Here is a 20,684-nt window from a genome sequence, read left to right as displayed (position 1 = left end):
CTTTCTGAGAGTCTGTGAGATCTCAATTTTCTTCCCTCCAAGTGTCAAACTGGCCTGTGACTTAAAACACAACAGATAAGAAAGGTCAGAAAAGGTTAAGAATTTACAGGTGCCATAAACTACAAACAAAGTCCTCCAATTTTATGTGATCTGTGCAAAGACACAGGGAACAGATGGAAAAGCCTATGTGACAAATAGAATGCATGCAAAGATATATAGAATACATGTAACTTTCCTCTACAGTGGATGAGTTTTTTTCAGGTTTTAGATACCAATAATAGCCCATGAAGTCAGCAGTGGGATACTTCTTTATTTATCCTCTAAATTGTAAAGAGTTCTGTATGACATAAGCAATACATTTATGCCCAGCTCAAGCCTCACCCATGCGAATTAGTCATCACGCTTCATCGGTCCAGAGATGACTCAAATCGGGTGCAAAAGGGCAGCAGAAACACCGCAGCAGAGCAGAACACACGCACATCATGATTGAACTTGGTGTAGAAGTCACACCTGCACACATCAGCTCACGACGGCGCACAAATACTCAACATCAGTCCGATCAAGTCCGGGGAGAGACAGTAGCTCGGTGAAAGTGGAGGAGGGAGGCGGTGTTTTGCAGTCAGACCGCACCGGCGCTGTGCAAGCGACAGCCAGCTGCTCTCATCTGGTGCACACACACACATACACACACATACACACACACACATAAATACACACAGACGGGCGCGCGCAAACACGCACATACACACACGCGGCGGCGGCGGCAGGCTTTGCATCATGCATCGGTACTTATGATAAGAAACCTGTTACACACACATACACACACATACACACACATACACACACATACACGATGACAGACGCAGAATAACCGGCGGGTTGCTCGCACTCCTGTAAGTCTCCGATTGGGCATCTTTTTGAGGATATTGCGGCAATGGTGAAGGACAAGGCCGAAAACCGGACGCTTCAGTATCAGCAAACTTTGGTGAGTTTTGGATGAGAGCTTGGATGATGCTGAGGGTCGGACACGTAGAGTCTGTGTGGCTTCATGTTTGATCACAGGATGGAGCAGGCTGCTATAGGCGAAGTGTCCAGCAGGAGGATAGGAGGAGATTCTGTGCAGCTTTTTTTTTTTTTTTTTTTTTATTAAAGGTGCATTTAATAGCCCAATTCTCCATAAAAAAAAAAACACATCTATTTCTCTGTGGTAGTCTCCAGTCTGGTACCTTGCAGCACTCACTATCCTCTCTGCTCCTTTCAATCACCTTGATCCACAGGTGTTGCATCACTTTCAGCTTCCCCATCTTTGTAATGAATTCTTATCAATCCAAATTTCACCCTCTATGTCAGATTAATTTGTTCATCTTGAAGACATGCATACATGGCTATCACTATGTATGGCCTAATGAGCCATTATTAAGATGTTAATACCCCTGAAATAAGATTACAGCCCTATGCTCTGCTTATATTTCACTCACGTCCTGTGTCTGCCTTATCTCCTCCATTTCTCCTGCAGATCTTGTCCCCCACCTCATGCCCCCCCCCACACCATCTACTGCTCTGTCATGCTCCCCTCTGTCTCTCCTGATTGCCGGCATGGCCCCTAATACTTAAGGACTAAAAGTAGAGTGTTTTATGAATATTAATTGCCTCATGCACCAGTTTTAGCCACTCGTGTCATAGCTGGGCTGACAGTGATATCCTGGAGCACTTCACACTGGTATGTTGAGAAAGAAAGATAGCAGGCAGTCAGACAAAACCAGTGGATTAAAGTGTCCTTCCCCCCTGATTTCTGTGTCTCTATCTTGATGCACTGTGGGTGAATGTGTCAAGACCGCAGTTGCCTCTCATCCTCTATTCCTTTTCCCCTTTTTTTCAGTGTGTGTGTGTGAGCACGTGTTTCTGTGCAGCACATGCAATCTCTTGGTCAGTCTGTCTTTGTGCAGATGTGTCTGGCCCAAGAGGCACAGAGGTGTTTTTCTGCTCTCGTTGGTGTGACGATCGATGCCACGCTGCTCATCTCAGTGTAAAGATCAATAGTAATGTAAAATGGCAGTCTGTGTCTCTTTGGATTGGAACGTGCTGTTACCCCCAACCACACACACATACACACACACACAGACAGACACACACACACCTCCTCCTCCTCCGTCTACTCTGACCATTGAGCTAAGATCAATGACTTTATCATTCACTCCCTGCACCACACTCCATTATCCAAAAATAGATGCACGTATGTGTGTTTCTGCACATGCAAGCAATACTGGACAGCTTGTCTCCTGATACTTTCGAAGTATATAGTGGCAGCATATTCATCATATACCGTCCCCTCGTCTGAAACAACACATCTACGTTCCCCGTCTTCTAGGAAAAGTCAGTGACATGCATGACAATTACAGCTTTTAACCAGGGGGGAGACAGAGTTTATTGCAGTTGTAGCTACAATCTAAAATTAGATTTTAATGTTGACAAAAGGCCCTCAGTGTTTTATTGTTTGCCATCAGGAAGATTCAGAGGTTTTGGCAGCACGGAGACACTGGTGCTGTAGCAGGACTGAGCAGATGACATGGATCAGAGAAAAAAACATAGATTTGTCTGATAACTTCTCCAGGAGGAAGCGGCACAGAAATCTCGTCATTCACAGCTATTGTACCAAAATGCCATGCCATTTCTCTCCAGCATTTATGCGTTTCCTGCAGTAACATTTTATATAATCAGATGTTTGACTAAAGTATTTACCAAGACAATAAAACGAGAATAAAGTGCCATCATCGTGACTCTTGTTGGTGTTAAAGATATACTATCAGTGAGGATTACTGCATTATTCTGGTTAAATAAAATGTTATTGGTGTAATAAATGAGCTAGGAGTTGAATAATTCATATAATTATATTTTAAGTAGGGATGTAACAGTATGGGTTATCCACGGTTTGGAAGGTATTGTGGTTCTTGTGTCATGGTTCATGGTACAGTTTGGACGCAAAGGTCGGCTGGAGCCCGGCTGTGCACCAAAATGTAACTGGGAGCTGATGGAAGGCCTTAAGGGTCATTTATGCTCGCTTTACCTACGTAAATAGGTATGTCCATTTTTAACATTGTCATGCATCCCTACATTCATACTATCATGTGTCCAGTATATTGGAATGAGCATTTCTCAATCAATCCACCAGAGGGCGCCACTCTTAATTACCATACTTTCCAAGTACTACGAAGAAGAGTACATTTTTTTGAGAAGAAGAAGAAAGTCAATTATAACAAACATGGCGACGACAGGAGGATTTACTAATGTTGATACTAATGTTCATATTGAGAAGGGTAGCTGTCATAAATATGTAGGTAGTTTTTCACCAACGCACACAGCCGCTCTTTGAAAAGTTCTGCTATTCTCCGTCTCGGTGTGGATCCGCAAGCTGCCGGAAAACAGACAGAATTACGTACGTAATGTATGCAGAAGACGGACAGAACACTCCGTCCGTATCCATCTGTGTCTTTAACGTAGAATACAGGTGTCAAACATGTGGCCCAGGGGCCAAAACCGACCCGCCAAAGGGTCCAATCCGGCCCGCGAGATGAATTTGCAAAGTGCAAGTTAGGGCATCAAACTCAAAAATAATATTATAATAACTTATAAATAATGACAACACCAATTTTTTCTCTTTGATTTAATACAAAAAACATTAAATTATGAAAATGTTTACATGAACAAACTATCCTTTAAAATGTGAATAACTTGAACAAATATGAACAACCTGAAATGTCTGAAGAAAATTAAATGCAATTTTAACAATATTCTGCCTGTTACTGAATGTTTTGTGCCTTTGTAGATCTGACCTATAATGCATATGTATAAATAGTAAGTCGAGGCATAATATTGATAAAATTGTACTTATATTTCATCACAAATTAAATTTTTTTCAGGTTATTCACATCCTTTTTGTTTGGATCGTTTTTAAATGTAAATATTGGTATAATTTAATGTTATTTTTTGCAGTAAAACAATTTGGACTTGTCATTATTTATTGGCTATCATGCTACTATTTTACTGGTCCGGCCCACTTCAGATTAAATTGAGCTGAATGTGGCCCCCGGAAGAAAATGAGTTTGACACCCCTGACGTAGAGCATAAATGAGCCCTTACTCGGAACTGGATCTGAGTTCCCTTTAAGTCTAATGAGCAGGGTGCAGTGCACAGCTAGGGCTCTGGCTGGCTGTGTGGTGCACCCAGCTGGCTCCAGTGGGGCTCCATGTCAAGCTCCAACCAATGACAGTAGAATTCCGTAAGTAAGTAGTCTTGCTAAGCTCTAATATAAACACGAGTTGTCTGGAAATGTCATTTGAAAATGACCTGTACCATGTTACATGCTTGTATTGAACCGCTAGGGGCGTACCGAATGGTATGATGGTACGATGTGTACTGTTGCACCCCTAATTTTAAGTGATGTAATTTCAAGCAAAGAAAAAAAACCAATCACTTGACATTTATTTGATATGGTCAAATTGCATGTTGCATTAAAATTCTTTAAGATCTCTGAATTTATTATCTGGTGAAATACTAAACAATCTATTGGCTAAAGAGATAAATGAACAAAGCCCTGTTTCACCTCACCTTCTTCAGCTCATGCCTTGTATCGTAGGAATTGTCCTTTTTTTCTGTTGTACGCGGGATCTTGGGAGCAGTGATTGACAGTTTGAAAACACTTAGGTTTTGGTGCACGGGTCACTGCCTTCTGCAACTGCTGCCAATTGCACTGCATGCTGGGACAGCAGGCTGTGGCCGTCCGCCCCCTTTGGCAGTTTGTGGGATGGAGGGATGGGGCAGGAAAAATGAAAAAGAGGCAGCTCCAAGAAAAGAAAAGAAAAGGGAGACAGACGGTGTTAAGGGGGCTTGGTGTCAGTGTGGTTTTTTTAGAGGTGTGGGAGGTCTGGATGTGTCATAGGGTTGACATGTGCATCTATGCTTCTGTATTTACCCTTTTCGGAGGTGTGGGCAAGTTTGCTCCATAGGTCGTTCACATATTTGTAGGTGTATATGTCGAATACCTGCATGTATGTATATACCTACACATGCCTAAATGAGTGTGTTAAGTCTCTGTCAGAGCAGATGTTACAAGCAGCGTGTTCATGTCCTTCCAACAGCAGGAGGTGCAGGATTCGGCTGCTGCAGAGATCAAAATCATGATCAACCTGGAGTAGAGAGCTGACACCCCCACCCCCACTCCGACATACACCTACACTAACACCCCCACCACAGGGTACTGCAGCACCGGCGATATGATACATAATACACACTGTGAGTGATACTGGATGCATGTGTATTCGTTTCAGAGCTGCATCAATTATGACCACACATTTATTTCTTTCTCTTTTCTATATGTCTAGGGTTGGTTAATATTTAAAGCCACACTATGGCAACAATTTTATGTAAAAATATGCACACAGCGGTGCAGGATAACAGAAGACAGTGTCAGTTCTCCCACTGGGACACTATTGGCAGTCGGATTGCCCAATTAAAATTCAGGTATCGGTCATTGACATTTTCCACAAGTCCTGGAAAACTTAATGGAAAAATACAAAATATCTGACATTAGTGATCTGATATGCTAAATGTTAGTGCAAACATGTAATATTTATATGCATCCATGCTAATGTTTGCATATTCTTTAGCATGTATTGTGCATTGGGACACAGATTGAGACAAAGTACCGAACTTGCCAATGTGTGATCTGCTGCCTCTCTCTTTTCTTTTGTTTGGTGTAAAGAGTCACAGACCAGTTGGGTTGGTAAATATGAACATGCTGTTTGCAGTTTACTTCTATCACTTTAAAGGATTTGGGGTTTTGAAATTAAAGTGTTAACGATTCTGTCATTTGGAGCTGCTATTGTGTGCTATTCATTGTGGTTAAAGACGATAACAGATATTTTTGATATAAGTTAAATGCCATATGTCTCTATCCTCTTGTTCTCCATCTGTCTCTTTTCAACACACACACACACACACACACACACACACACACATACAGACATAAAAGCGCTGTTTATCAGGGGGGTCCTGTTCCTCAACGTCAGCATTCTGTCCCTTCTCCCACACAGAGGCTGGCTTGAATCCATTTCAGGTCCTGTCACATCCCAATTGTGCTGTTACCTGTATACCACTGAATGGACCACTGCAGAGCCTGCAGACACAGAAAAAACCTTCTCAACTCTTTCTTAAAATAGACTATGCACCTTATATTATATAATGTATATTATGAAACTATCAATACATCAAAATAAATGGTGCATAAATGACAAATTAATACATCAAAATAAATGGTGCATAAATGACAAACTGATAAGCTGTACTGTACTTGTGAGCTCGAGGTCTATTAATAGTGCGCATCCAAGAATGAGCAGTGCTATGAAAAACATATATATATTTAGTCCGAGTCAGCAACATGCATAATCAAGAGTAGTAGTTTGCAGAATTTTTCATTTCAAAGTTATGTAATCATGTAGTTAATATTACTGTTCTATTAATAATAAATGAGCTATTCTTAAGTTGGGTTGAGAAAGTGTTTATATCATGTACAATATAGTGTGTGATGTTGAAGAGTAGTGTGAAGTCACACAAACTGGGAAAATAAATATCTTGAATTTGTATCAAAGTGTTTTTTGTGAAAAGTTTATCTTCCTCTAGCGCTGTCTGATTGTTTTTGACATCATCAAAAAACGAACATGAACGTGTACGATAAACAATAAACAAGACTATCTGACATACTGTAAATAAGAAAAATCACTTTATTTACTCCTGCTATGTTTTCACACCATTTGGCCAATCAGATTGTAAACACGCAGCAAGCGGTAAATCTCAAAAACCACAATTTATTTCGGTTAATGAACTACTGCCCCAGTTTTGTTAAATTTAAACCACGTCGGTACCAAAAAATCTCCGGTTATCTTGGACAGAAAGCTGCGTGTTCTAGAGATTTTTGGACCAACGGTGGCTCTGGACTACTCCATTTAGGCTGCTTACCAGAGGGGGGTCACGTAATTTAAATTAACTCACCAGTTACATTTTGGATGGAAGGACCAAACCAGGAGAAATGAAGAATTCACCAAAAAAGAAGGTTTGAGGTTTTAAAAAGTTAAAACAATAGCTTGATTTATTGCTTCAGGCAAAAATAGAAAAAGTTCCAAAAATAGTCTAGCATCAAACACACATTTCATCACAGAGAGAAAAAGAAAAAGCCCACCCAAAAGAGTTTCCTTTATTACCTTTTTATAGTCTTTAGTGACTCAGGAGACTCCCATTATTCAATGACATCATTCGTCATACACTTATTATTGGTTAATGATAGTTACTGGCAGAACATGTCAGTCACTCCATAAGCTAATTCTAAAAAAAGCACATGCTGAAAGTTCATTTGAGTTTAACAAGTGCTCTGGACACCTGTCAATCCAACCAACTGCATAGCTGAACCACAAAAGAGTTTCAGAAAGTACGCTCTTGCTTAACACCTGCAAAATTAGGCTAGCATTTCTTGACCACAAAAAATCCCTAAGTTTGTATTCTGGTTTTTCTGCTCTATGCTCTTTACCACGACTACTTTCTAAAGATGTAATTAGATCTTTTAGGTAGAATCTGACCTTTCCTCCAAGTTCAACACAGACAGGTGTGAGTTCATCAAAACCACACACACGAACCAAACCTGACTGTTCAGTAGCTCTTAAAATAAAAATACAAGATACAGTTGGAAAATATAACTCAGAATATAACTTAAGACTTACAAAATAAAAAGATTCTTCAAGCAAAAGAACATGTAATGCAAAGATTAAGCAAACAACTTATAACATTACATTTCCTCTTGTTCTTTTCCATTTTGGTTCATGATGTATGATTTATGATATTCCTCCAACATTTTAGAGCTAGTTAAAGTCACACATTCATCTTCCATTTAATACGATCCATACCACAAGATGAAGCCCCAGTTACCCGTTAACTACCCTGACAAAAAGAGAGGTCAAGTTCCGCCCCTTTCAAATGTGCCTCATGGGACATAGCTTCCACGAAAATGTTTTTCCACTCAAAGGCAACAGTTAGATAGTATTTCTGTCCCATTTGAATTATACCATTATTTATACATATAATGTTTGTCAATTTAAAGGATAATCTTACAAGTTAGGAAAGTTGTTGTTTGTGCTAAAAGGTGATGTCATTGTAACTACACTACCAGTCAAAAGTTTGGACTCACCTTCTCATTTAAATGACATGAGACGGACCACAGTTGGCCAACAAGTGCTCAGAATCACTAGAAACTCCTTCAAGACTGTTGGAAACCATTTCAGGTGACTATCACATGAAGCTCATCGAGAGAATGCCAAGAATGTGCAAAGCAGTAATCAAAGCAAAACGTGGCTTTTTTGAAGAATCTAAAATATAAAACATGCTTTGAGTTATGTCACACTTTTTTTTAGCTGCACAATTCCTTATGTGTTCATTTACAGTTCTGATGCCTTCAGTGAGAATCTACAATGGAAATAGTCATAAAAATAAAGAAAAATAGGACTAATGGCCCTGTAGCTTACCGGCCAAATGAAAAGCTTTGGGAAATGTATCCAAATGCCGTTTATTATCACCCAGTTCTGTGTATTTATTATATTACAGAAATAGCCCATGTTTTGGTCATATTCCGTTCAGATCTGTAAAAAATTCAAATTCCAACTTGATATCATTGATACTGATTTATTGTATCAATCCACTTCCTATCTCTTATAATGGGAACATTTTTCAAAGTCTCACCAAATCCAGAATCAGATCCGGATCAAAATAATTTCAATACTTTGTGTTGACATGATCATAAAGAAGCTGTATACCAAGTTTGAAGTCAATCAGAACTGTAGTTTTGGAGAAGACGATTTAAATTTTTTCCCCATAAGAGCCCATGTTAAACTTTCCGTAAGTTCCCGGATCCAGAAGAAGATCCTGATCAGCATGTGGACATTATGTTTTGGTCATCTCCCCATCAGGGCAGGACTGTAGAAATTTACAGTGGATATCATTTATATTTACTGAGTTATTGCATCGATCCACTTCCTATCTCTTATAATGGGGAAATTTTTCAAAGTCACACCAAATCCAGAATCAGATCCAGATTCAAATAATTTCACTAACTTTTGTTGACATGATCATAAAGAAGCTGTATACCAAGTTTGAAGTCAATCGTAATTGTAGTTTTGGAGAAGAAGACGATTGAATTTTTTGTAACGGACGACAGACGACGACAATAGACGCCGCATGACGACAATAGCTTACGTCCCATTGGCCGGTAAGCTTAAAACCAGGTGAGTCCAAACTTTTGACTGGTAGTGTACCTCCCTCCACAATCTGTTCATAGTCACTGAGGATGTTAACATGAACAGATTGTAGTGACGTTTTCATCTTATAATACTTTTTTAGCTCGATTTTGATGATTGAGCTAAAATGTGCCAGTGCGGCAACTATTTTGGTGCTGGTGACGTGTATTGTGTGCAATGAGGAATGCAATCCATTGACCTGTTTAACCCTAAACCTAAAGTTTCTTTGTCATATGCCTTTTGTTGTGTAGTTATTTTTTAAAATGTCAGACTTCATATGTGTAAACGGTGGCACAATTCAAACAGAATCAAAAAATGATTTGTGTCTCTCCATTAGCCTCTATTAGTGATGGGAATCTCAGATAATTTTAAGGATCCAGATCATTCTGAATCACTAACTTATAAGATCCAGGTTGTACGAGTCACTTGAGTCATTTGAGTCAGAATTGGCCAAAGGACTCACAGCATCACAGATTGTCTACATAACAGAATCTGAATCAGATGAATCGCATCTTCCTGTAGGTAACTGAATCTCTGTGTGCACGTGGGTCGTCTGTCTGCGAGTGAATTTCCGGTAAGAGATCCGAGTAGGGATTCACTCTGCTGTGTCTCTGTAGCTCAGACTGTTGGGCTCACAGATAGATTTGGCTCAGTCAGTCCCTTTTATCCCTACAAATCAACTCCTTCTGTACTTTATGGAACTTTTGGTGGCCTCTATAGGAGTATGTGTTGTTATTAGGTTGTAAAAGTTGCAAGAAGTTTGTGCGTGATGCTGGACTTTAAATGTGGTGGGACTCAGCTGATCCAAGTACATGGACACACAGATCTGTGAATTGTGAGACATTTTAGGGATTTGAGTAGGGATTCACTTGACTGTCTCCAACCGGCATTCATATTTTTTCTGAAGTTAGGGCCAATTTCAATCCCATGCTAATTATTAGGGATGCACTGATACCACTTTTTTCCAGACCGAGTACGAATACTTACATTTGAGTACTTGCCGATACCAAGTACCAATATAAGTACTTAATAATCCCATTCCAGTTGTTAGTTCCTTTTGTAAATGTGCTTTATTGTCGTTGTCATTAGTCTGACTGGAAAAAAGTGCTGCTACTGACATTTAATGTGTTGGAATGAGCGTTTTTCAATTAATCCACCAGGGGGCACTGCTCTTAATTAACCATACTGGACAAATACCACAAAGAAGAGTAAAGTTTTTTGAGAAGAAGAAGAAGAAAGTCAGTAATAACAAACATGGAGATGACAGAGGCTACACTAATGTGATACTAATATTGCAGCGTTTTCGCTGGTAAGGTTTAACAGCTTAGCTTCAGCAGGTAGAGAAAAGAGAAATGAGAGATAAGTTTCGTTTTCACTTCTGCTGGCAGGGGTCCACACCGCTCTGTATTCCCACTGGTATTCTCATTCTGGGTACACATCCACCAGCACCTGGAAAACGGATGGAATATGCGCAGAGGACGGACAGAACGCTGCGTCTGTATCTGTCTGTGTCTTTAACGTTACTTGCAGTCAGCGTTACTTTTGTCACCGTCATTTATTTTGAAAAATCTCCACACTCTTCACACCCCCCCACACATTATTCCTCCTCCTCGTACCTGCTGCACTGAACCAAGGTTATTATCGTTAACGAAAACGAACGAAAAGACGAAAACTAAAATTGAAATAACATTTTCGTTAACTGAAATAAATAAAAACTCTAATTAAAAGAAAAAAACGATAACTAACTGAAACTGTATTGTGAGCTTACAAAACTAACTAAAACGTATAAAAATTATGGATACAATTCCCTTCGTTTTCGTCTCTGTCAATGTCGGATTGATATCAAATTAATTTATTTCGCTCCAGCAGTTTGAGCTGGTGACACCATACGACACTTCACAGTCTGTCATGTCTGGTCACTGGTGGTTTCCAGTCGTCTTCTGGTCCCCACTCTACCTGGAACATACAGACTAAAGCTGGGACAAAGCAGCACAGTCCTGTCTGGGGTTTACTGTAGTGATACATGGGTCGTTTTTTTTTTTTTTTTTTTTTTTTTTTTTTTTGGCGTACCGTGTGTGTGCGCGTGAGTGACAGAGACAGAGCAGAGCTAAAGGACAGAGTCAGACAGGACTAGCATCCAGGTTAAAACTGGAGAGTTTATCACCATGAAAAGGCCTTCCAAGCCCTGAACTGCACAGTTTAGAAGAGGAGAAAAGAGGAGGATGAAAACTAATCCAATTACAGAGGTATGGAACCTGTTCTAATGTTAAAAAACGTGTGATGTTACTAGCTACAGCTAGCTGAACTGAACTGAAGCAAAGTTGGCTAATAATGGAACTGGAGATGATTAAGATATGAGAAATCTGCTAAGGTGTGGTTTACTGCTGATGAACTGGGTTATATATGTTTATAAGTGGTTTATATATGTTTCTGTCTGCTTTAACTGCTGGTTAGCTGGTTTATAATAGGTTCCTACCTGGTTTAACTGCTGGTTAGCTGGTTTATATATGTTTCTGTCTGCTTTAACTACTGGTTAGCTGGTTTATATATGTTTCTGTCTGCTTTAACTGCTGGTTAGCTGGTTTATAATAGGTTCCTATCTGGTTTAACTGCTGGTTAACTGGTTAATATATGTTTCTGTCTGCTTTAACTGCTGGTTAGCTGGTTTATAATAGGTTCCTATCTGGTTTAACTGCTGGTTAGCTGGTTTATATATGTTTCTGTCTGCTTTAACTACTGGTTAGCTGGTTTATATATGTTTCTGTCTGCTTTAACTACTGGTTAGCTGGTTTATATATGTTTCTATCTGCTTTAACTGCTGGTTAGCTGGTTTATATATGTTTCTATCTGCTTTAACTGCTGGTTAGCTGGTTTATATATGTTTCTATCTGCTTTAACTGCTGGCTGCTTTGTGCATCTCCTCTCAAGCTTTGCACATCTTCGCATTGTTTCATGTAAGTGACATTGTGTATGGATTGCACCCCACCTCAACCTGCTATAGGGAATTTATACATTGTACGGTACATTGTGTCTCTGCTCAGTCCATGAGCCGCCCTAACCCGACCCCCAAATAAAGTGTCCAGGGTAACCCATATCCGCGCCTCACTAATTTCTTTGAATAGGATGATGAGGAAGATAAAATATATGAAATAACTAAAACTAATACTAAAACTAAACTAAACTAAAACTAAGCATTCAGAAAAAAAACGATAACTAATAAAAACTAACAAACCTGCTCTAAAAACTAATTAAAACTAACTGAATAAGAGAAAAAAAAGTCAAAACTAATTAAAACTAAACTATAATTAAAAATCCAAGACTATTATAACCTTGCACTGAACTGTGAATGTCAAATGGCCATAAGTAGTATCGGTGCAGTTGTATCGGATATCTTTTACGAGTATGAGTACGAGTACACACACTGAGTATCGTCATACTCAATGCCGATACCCGTATCGGTATCGGTGCATCCCTACTAATTATGCTATCATTGACATGTATGATTTATCAGTGGCCAAAAAACATAACCTTCTATCTGAAAAAAGCACTTTTTTATGAACACAAAAAACTTGCTGTTGTCTTGCAGAATCGTATTAATTAATAAACCCTAATAAATAACAGACTGTTTTTGGACTATATTACTGTTTAAAAACAGCTTTCTGCAAGTGAACAACAAGATATTTAAAAATTTCTCAAAAAGTACATTTTTCATGTAGGATGTTTTGTCATTATGAGATAGTTTTACAAGTCAAAAAAGTCACACTTTGGTGTGAAACTGTCAAGTCAGACTGTGACTACATGTAAATGGAAAGACTATACACCTGAAACTCACTTAAGTGGTGTCATCATAGCTTTCTTCACAGTCTGTTCAGAGTAAGTGAAGATGTCTCTGTAGCTTCAACATGACCGGACTTGTAGTGATTTTCACTTCTTTCAATACAAAATATGTTGAAGCAACGATCAGTGATGTCTAGTACAGGAGACCAGAGATGCAGTCCACTCAGCCGTTTGACATAAAACTAGGTGTTACTTTACTATCTTTGCCTTGAACATACACTTTCTTAACTTGCAAAATTACATTTTAAAAAGACAGACACAACTGTGTGATGGCACAATTACAAGAACACTTAATAGTAGGGGTGTAACGGTGCACTCATTTGTACCGAACTGTTTCGGTTTGGGGCCTTCGATACAATATGGAGGTGTACCGAACAAATACATGTAGCCTATATGAAGAACACAAACACTTGCCTTAAGTTTCCACACAAACCTTGAAGTGGAACGCACACAGTATGAGCAGGATGGTTGCAAGCAGAACCCATGTGCAGGGTTTCCCCTATATACATTCTGCAGCAGCTCTGTGCTGCTGCAGAATTATCTGCACCGTTGCAACCCCCCACTTTATTCTGAGGCTGGGGTGCCAGTAAGGGGGGGTAAACATGACAATAGAGAGTATAACAGAGGCACAGAGCTTGGATCAGATGTCTGAAGCATGTTAAGTTTTACATTTGGTTTTCAGTAGTTACAGAGCCCCCCCACCCACCCCCACCCCACACACACACACACACACACACACACACACACACACTGGTCTCCTTCACTGAACTGAAAACGTATCAAAAATGTATTGAACTGAAGGCCCCTGTACCAAAATGTACCGAGCCAAAATTTTTCTGTACCATTACAACCTTACTTAATACGTCATTCATCATGTCAGAACATGTGAATGAAAGGTTTCAAGTTGAGTAATGTAAAGTATAATATAAATCAAAGACATCAAAGACAACTATTAAGACCTGAGAATAGATTAAAAATACTTTAACAACTGTGTTAGATTAATGGATGATTAAAATCAATAAATGGACAATATCACAAATACTCAATGACAGCAGCATTTGAAGCGGCTGCAGGATTTTTGTCTCTCACCACTGACCACCGGTCATTCTTTCTAAAAATAATGTCCCATGGGGTACAGTGCAAGGGCTTGGACTTGACCTCTGTATAGGAGTGAGATTGGTGGGGAATTCAAGGTTACTTTGTTTTTTTCAAGTCATAAATGCATTATTGAACAATGTTATCACATATTTAGTTCTGAATGAGAAGGTTAAAGATTAACTCACTTTATTTTTACTGCAGGTAAAACCCAGTGTCTGTATTTTCCTAATATGTACACAGAACCTAGCACTAGCATTAGCAAATAGCACATGAGGCAGTGAGCTGCCATTAAAGGTGCATATGGACCAACTACAGATCTGCGTCAGCGCTGTGGTCAGGTCAGGGGCACCAACAGATGACAGACTTGTTTTTAATTGGAGGGAGGGTGGGGGCAAGTAGACTCTGCACAGAAAGGCTTTAGCCCGACTGAAAATTGAACTCAGAAGCTTCTTGCTGTGAGGCTGAAGTGCTAACCATTATGCCCAGTAAATTATCAGTAGTAATCATAACATTAATAATCATAATAATTACAATAACAACATATCATATAGAATAGAATAGAATAGAATAGAATAGAATAGAATAGAATAGAATAGAATAGAATAGAATAGAATAGAATAGAATAGCCTTCTTTGTCATTGTACAAGGATGTACAATGAAACTGGGAGTGCAACTCTGCATACTAAAAGAAGGGAACAAACAATAAGCAGATGACATGAATAAATCATTGTGTTAAAAGACACTGTGGCAATAAATAGTAATAATAAAAGCAGCTAAAAATCTTATTACATTTGAAGATGAAGTTGTGGCTAAAGTGTGATTAGGTTACAACATATGGTTTATCAATCTGATGACCCTGGGGTAGAAGCTGTTTTTAAGTTTGTTTAATATCAGTATCATCACTATCAAAAACAATTTATCACAATATAATTTTACATTGGGGCGTTTTGTCATTGGGGTATATTTTGTTTACATTTTCAGCTAAAACCATTTTCAGTGTGTTGTTGTTTTACTTAACCCCTGCATTTTCATTATTTTGACATTGAGAAATGATTTATGGTCGTCATTGTGTTGAATGTTTCTGAAGTATTCTGTTGGAAGAGAAGTTTAAAACTACAAACAGACATTTGGTTTCTTTAATGTTTACTCAGGATAAAAAAAATAAAAAAAAATCTGCCTTTATACATGCCCTCTAGAAAATACATGTGTATTTGCGTGTCTGTTTTGTCTGTTTATATTAATTACATTTCTTGGTTGTGTATATCTGTGATAACAGCCACAATACAATACATTTCTATGCAGTGGGTTTGGGTTGCATCCTATATTCTAAAAGGGAAGTGGACAATGTCTGTGTGTCTGAGGCATCACACAAATTCCAGAAAGACCTGACTGTTGCAGTTTGGCATACTTATGTACTTCTGGTCAAGGAAGAGACAAGCAAAAACGGCAAGTTGATAGGACCAATATTTTGGGAGATATAGGTAATTTTGAAATATAATGGCATCCCAATCACATTACTATGCCCAGAATCATAGAATCATCACTGAAGTGGGTTACTTAACAACAGATAAACAATAGGGCCACATTGCCATGGTGTCAAATTTAATGTGCAGAAGCAGGCATGCCAGCTGAGAGGTTATTCAACTGAAAATGCCAGTGGAATTTACCAAGAAAGTAAAGTAAAGGAATGAACTGTATCAGAGGATCTAGAACCCGTCAATGCACTAGTGTTCTTTAAAAACCCTAATATTTGCTCTGCAGTTCTTCGGTGCCAACATAAGCGACTGTTAGCTTACACCCAGTTACTGTCAAGAAAAAACACAAACTTAATGCAAACACAGGAATGTGCAGATCCTGCATAGGAAACTTTTAAATGCAAAAGAAATGAGTCGCCATGCATTGTAATGGCTTTGGAATTGACTGATGGCGTTGTGGGATTTTCCTCACTATCATATTTGGATATGTTACAAAACCTTATGGACATTGCAGATTCTCATCATGAAGAATGAAGAATCGTGCTGTTTGACGGTTTAATGTTTTGGTGTTGTGGTTCCTCTTGACTTCCATCAAGAATGGAACATTTCTAATAACATTAATGTGATGAAAATAAGCTGATACTACACATACCCCAGAGAATCACCAAGAGACACTCTTACAAGGTCATAATATACATCGCTATGTATTTACATCAGAGGAAGTTGGATCAGTGAATGACTTCAATTCAAGAGGTTCTATTTTATGTTAAAAAAAAGTAGTTTCTTATCTCCTTGTTTAAGGCTCTGACTCCATGTGATGTTCTTTTTAAACCTGTTGCATGTTTAATCCATCGACATGAATATTCTTTGCAAAACTACCAGTTCCACCTCAGGTCTTGATCCTTTAGACAACCTGACATCTCCACCCACAGTCCCTCCCCCATCTTTTCGACTAATATGATAGGCCTGTGTTATAATGTGTTTTCACACACAGGTCTGCTCGACAGCATCAAGGTTGTCCATGTTTATTGGGGTGCTTATGTGTGTGTGCATGCTGTGACTCATAGGTAACTCTTGTAAAAGCAGCCTTGCCACCTATATTAATGCAAATGTAGACAGCAGGATGAGTCAAATTTGTCACTTCCTCCTCTAATTCAATTTTCAATCTCATCCCAGGAGGCAACAGGACTCAGATTAGCACAAGTGCTTTAGTCCTCCTGTTATTCCCCTGGTTTCATCAATACACACTCAGCAGATGCTTAAGCAATCAAAGCACCACAACAGCACTGTTTGCACGAGTTTAAGGGTCTAAAACATCCATCTTCCCCTCTGCAGCGACAGCTCCATCCATTCTTATATAAAACAAAAAAAGTGATTAGTCTCATGAATATGTATTAATTGAAAAGGGGCATAAAGTAGCAGAGTTTTAGATCTTCAAGCTTTTGCCAATAGAGTGTCAAATATTTGTCCTTGCTATGTCTTCAGTGAATAAATTATCCTGCAGGGCTTTGGGGAATTGCTGAATAATAAAGAAGTTTTATCTCATCTGTTGTGCGAGGCCTGCACATGGTCTGTGGTGGCAAAACGAGTGATGGACCAGCTAGTAAAGTGGGGATCTTATGCAGCAGAAAAGTTGAAAGACATGCGCAATTCTTTTCATGTTGAAATCATCTCCTTTGGGAGTTATAGGTTCAACTAAGTAGTGCAGAGAAGTTGTTAATGGAAGTATGAATGGGAAGGAAGATGATGTGCATGAACTCGACAAATGCAATAAAATGAAAAGCTGAGCTAGAAGTAAAAGTAGTTTGTCAACTCAGTGACCTTGTTTTCTTTGCTCTGTAAAGGTATTTTTGTGCCTCTTCTAAAGGCCAAGACACACCAACTCGACTGCCGATCGTTGCCAGAAAAGGTAGTCTGACTGATCAGTCGGCTCCCGTCTCCCCGACACAGTCAAAAAAGTGTGAAGAACACACCAAAATCTACCAACTTCAGCATACGTTCTACGCTTGTGCAAGACGTAAAACCGGAAAATGACGGAACATCTCTCTAAACCAAAACACAGAGCTTGCTGTCGTCAGTCATTGTTTTCAGCAGAGAGTGTTGAGTAGTCAAGAAGGGTTGTTATTGTTGTACTTGTTGAGCGGATGGCTGGTAATAAAAACATATTGGCGTTGTCAGCTCTCGGGCTTCTTCTTGTGGAAGAAGAAAGATGTCACAGGTGAAAAGTAAGGAGAAATCACATTATGCTAACAACGCTAACAGTGTTCACTTCATGGAATGAATGAAGTCCATAGGCAACACTGACTGGCACTCATTCAGATACGATATGAGCAGTGAATGCCCTATTATAGAAGACAATGATAGTGTGAAGTACCTTGGCCCAGCTGTATTCATGTAAACTTCTCCTTCACTGATTCACTAGTCAAGGGCTATCCCTCCACCAATCAGATTGGCCCGACTGAACGACAGGTAGTGGCCGATTACACATGTTGAATTGGCTGAAAAGACTGGCGACAGCATTAATGACGGCCAAACACACAGAACACACCAACCAAACTCATGTCACCGATCTCGCCAGATTGCCTGACGATGTTCAACTGACAAAAGTCAGATTGGTGTGTCTTTGCCTTCAGATTTGGAAAAATCAAACCTGAATATTTGAGAAGCTGAGGCAGCTCTTTTGTCTGAATCCCTTTAGATTTTAAATGTAAAATCAAATACCAACTTCTGTCTAGAACTATCAAGTCGAGTATTCAGAAAACCAGAGCTGTGTTCATCTGTCTCCCCGTCGCCTTCCCTACTCTCAAAGTTTCTTTCAGCCCCAAGACAGTTTCTTCACACTGAAGATGTATATTTGTTAAAAAGTCATAAATATAAGGTTTTATAAGATACAACAGCTGTCTTTGGAGACTCTCTCCTTGTTGTTTTTTTCCATATTTAGTCAAGTAGCGGGGATGTTCAATTCAACTAGTACTAGTAGTATCATTTATATTGGTGCATGTCATAAATTAATCAGTCAGACACTCTTACTAGTTTATTTGAAAGTAGTAGTATTTGATAGTATGTGGATTTCATTTTACGTAATATGTGTTGATTCTATTTTTAGTCTGTGAATTTACATTTAAATATTCATCATTACAAGCTTCAGTCAAGCAAAATAATCACATTGTTAATCACATGTTCACACAATGATTTACCCAAGTGTGAAATTAAATATTGTTTTGCCCTCAAATAAATCAATAAATATTTATTGAAATAATAAAATAATAAAAGTATTTACAACAGTTCATACCCAGTTTGTAACAGACTGTGTCATCTTGTGGTACTTTGGGGCTGAAAAGATCAAGTATTTTTTTGTGTCAATTAATCAATCAGATATTCTCTTGCAAAAAATAAAAAATAAACAAAAAGATGATAAATGTGACAAGGCCATAAATGATTTCAAATACCTTGTTTGGTCCATAAACGTAAGATATTATTAATTCATTGTCATAACTGTTAAAGAAACCAGAAAAAAGGCAAATTTAAGATGCTGCAATTTTGAAAAATAATTAAATACATAAAAAAATATTAATATTTGTTGATTAACTTAATAGTTGATATGTACGTAGCTCTAGTGTGTCTTAAAAGTTGAAGCTTGAGCTCTTTTGTTACTCAGGAAATATTGATTCACAGGATCACGTTTATGTTGCTGTAGGAAAATATAGGATATCAGTATTGTCTTTAAAGTAGATGAGTTGTCTTCTTGTTGGTGATTGATTGACAGGTGTCTCAGCCTATCACAATCACAATCCAGCACTGATGCAGAGATGGGCTCATTCTACTTCCTCATGCCCATATTTGGGTGTTTTGTCTATATTTAATCCATTGGCCCTAAAGGGATCGATAAATTAGATCAACAGGAGCTAGATGCATCAGTTATGACACTAATTTATTTGCGATAAACACATCGTTTTCCCGTGTGAAATCCACACCAAACTGGTATTATGATCAAAGTCAATAGCAAACAGTGGGAGGCAGGAGTTAAACTGGTGTGGAGGGCTCGGGCTGTGGGAGGTAAGCTGACTAATGTAGGTGCAGAAGTTGGTCATGTGGGTGGTAAACTGGTTACAGATAACAGCTCATTTAACCCACAGGGTCCCACCTGCTGCTGTCCCAGGGGGCCATGCTCCAGATGGCCAATGAGTGCTTTCTCGTAGGCCCAAGAAAAAAAAAAAAAAAAAAAAAAACACCAACAGGCTACGTTTAAACTCCCCATGGGTGTTTGTCTGGTGCTGATGGTGGGCTGGTGTCTAGTACTGTATATGTGGGTGCGATCTAACTATAACCACGAAAATCAACAGTGCCTGCCACTTTCCTCTAGTGTTTCACCGGTCCAGCTGACAGATATGGGTCATTTAATTTAGGAAACACCAACACAGCCATGATGCTGCTTCTTTAATGAAGATGAAGTGAAACTGACCTCTTAACAGTCGTCATTTCCAGATTTTGTCTGTTTGCTTTCTTTCCAGCTATGTGTTAAATTGACTGTGAATAATTGGCTAAGATTTGTTGCATCACTTGTTGTGTTTTTGTCATTGAGAATATTCGCTTCATGTAACATTTTGGCACCTTTGAGCGTCCTGCTGTATTTTGGGAATTACGCAGGTCACTGGGGCATGAAGGTGGTTTTCTTTGCTCCAAAACACCACAGTATGAATACAAAATTATCTTTTTTGCAGATAAGGGTCCATGTAAATTCCTGCTATAATTAAAAGCAGCAAATATTAGATGAACAGAAGCCAGAGGAAAAAAATGTTCTTCCATTTAATTGAGCATTTGGTCAAGAATATTTATTGAAACTTATTGAGGGCTGACTTATTTGCAGTTATATAGAGTATATATATCATAAGTGATGTAATTGGCTTTTCTGTGACTCACTTTTTTTTTTTTTATCTATCCA

The 20,684-nt window shown here is 38.8% G+C and overlaps 1 protein-coding gene across 1 annotated transcript in view; it reads left to right on the top strand.

Moving 5' to 3' along the window:
- Positions 1–958: 958 nt before the first annotated feature.
- Positions 959–20,684, top strand: part of clcn2a (chloride channel, voltage-sensitive 2a) — a 96,587-nt gene continuing 76,861 nt past the window's right edge. The window contains exon 1 of the mRNA XM_030161417.1: positions 959–985. The gene's annotated coding sequence lies outside the window, so the exon portion shown is untranslated. The remainder of the gene's footprint in view (positions 986–20,684) is intronic.

This window comes from Sphaeramia orbicularis, chromosome 17 (genome assembly GCF_902148855.1).
Source record: "Sphaeramia orbicularis chromosome 17, fSphaOr1.1, whole genome shotgun sequence".
Lineage (NCBI taxonomy): Eukaryota > Metazoa > Chordata > Actinopteri > Kurtiformes > Apogonidae > Sphaeramia > Sphaeramia orbicularis.
This window is presented reverse-complemented; position numbering and strand designations above follow the sequence as displayed.